The following is a 1,494-nucleotide window of genomic DNA, read 5'->3' as shown; positions in this document are numbered from 1 at the left end:
GCGCCCTCTTGTGGTTTACACGCACCATTTGACTGAAATGAAGTGGACTTTATTTTTCGGATGCAGAATTCGGGTTCAATTTGATTTTAATGAAAGGTTATTGAAAAAGAATAACAAGTCTCTGAACTAGTGAATGAGTTCTGGATCAGAGACAAAGATACAAATTAAAAGGAGACGAAAAATTTCAACTCACACGCTGTGCTGTGCATCATTCCGGTGCCTGATAAAGGTCTGTGAATGTTGCTAAGGCGGTTACATCACAATAGCCAATAAGCAGCTGCGATGGCCGAGTGGTTAAGGCGTTGGACTTGAAATCCAATGGGGTTTCCCCGCGCAGGTTCGAACTCTGCTCGCAGCGGGTGCGATTTGAAATGTTAACTCGACTGCTTCAGGGCAGCCACTGGCTCAAAGAAGGCTCGCAAAGTTTTGGCATTTAGTATTTGGATCTCCATCGTGCATTCAGCTGCATGGCTCCGGGCTGGGTGCAGGAAGATGGGCTTGGAAAGGACACCTGGGTGTCCTTATTATTTTGTAAATTGAATTTGTGTCTTTATATGCCCTGTTGTGAATAGAACTCCCACTCACCTGATGAAGGAGCAGCAAGCTTTGTTACCAAATAAACCTGTTGGACTTTCACCTGGTGTTGAGAGATTTCTTGCTGTGTCCTTGGACTGGCATGGCAGGATAGGTTCAATGGCTTCCTTCTGTGCTCTTATTTTTCTATAATTCTTCCTGTGGTTCGATGAGAAAATTCATAACATGAACATTTTCTTTTAAAAGCAGCATCAAGGCACAAAGGCAAAATACGGTCTCATGTCAGAGGAAGATTCTTATGCAATGGCATAAGAATGCACACAGAGCATAAAAATACATTTCATCAGAATACATTGAATGAATATTTCAAAATGCTGCTTCGATGATATCACATCATGTTCATTCAAACACATTGCAACAAGCTGGTCATTACTGGGCGTTCTGTATTCCTCGTTATAACAGTTTGGGAATGGAAGGAGCAGGTTCACATCTGCACATTGACAGGATCAAACTGTCTCAGATTGACAGCTCCCAGGACAGGCTTTCCTCTCCTCTCGCTCTGTGCTGTGGATTCTCAGGGATCAGTTGGAGTTTCCCAGCACAGTAACTGTAAAAGCCTCTGAGGCCAGCAATGCTCACAGTGTCTGCTCCCCAGATTCAGGGGGCTGCAGCCAATCAGAGCTGTGCCTGATTTAACCCAGAACTGGTTGAAATGATGATATTGTTCACAAGCTGAATTCTATTTGATCAGATGAAGATACAGATTGTGTGCACTCAGTCACTAAACAACAATATCCCGCCTTCACATAGAGTCGATGAGAGTGGTTGGAGGGAGAGACAGAGACAGAGTGAGTTAGGGCGGCGAGACACAGACGGCCAGACAATGTCTCAGTGACAGAAATCCTTGTAAATTCTGGCTTTAGCCAGAAAGATTCTCTTGGAGAAACAGAAGCTGCAGTA

At 44.1% G+C, this 1,494-nt stretch overlaps 1 non-coding gene across 1 annotated transcript; it reads left to right on the top strand.

Annotated features, from left to right (window-relative positions):
- Window positions 1-276: 276 nt before the first annotated feature.
- Window positions 277-358, top strand: trnas-uga (transfer RNA serine (anticodon UGA)). Its single transcript has one exon. It is a non-coding gene; the product is annotated as a tRNA-Ser (tRNA).
- Window positions 359-1,494: the final 1,136 nt, after the last annotated feature.

This window comes from Mustelus asterias, unplaced genomic scaffold (assembly GCF_964213995.1).
Source record: "Mustelus asterias unplaced genomic scaffold, sMusAst1.hap1.1 HAP1_SCAFFOLD_152, whole genome shotgun sequence".
Classification (NCBI taxonomy): Eukaryota; Metazoa; Chordata; class Chondrichthyes; order Carcharhiniformes; family Triakidae; genus Mustelus; species Mustelus asterias.
The sequence above is the reverse complement of the archived record's forward strand: the minus strand, read 5'-3'. Positions and strand labels throughout refer to the sequence as shown.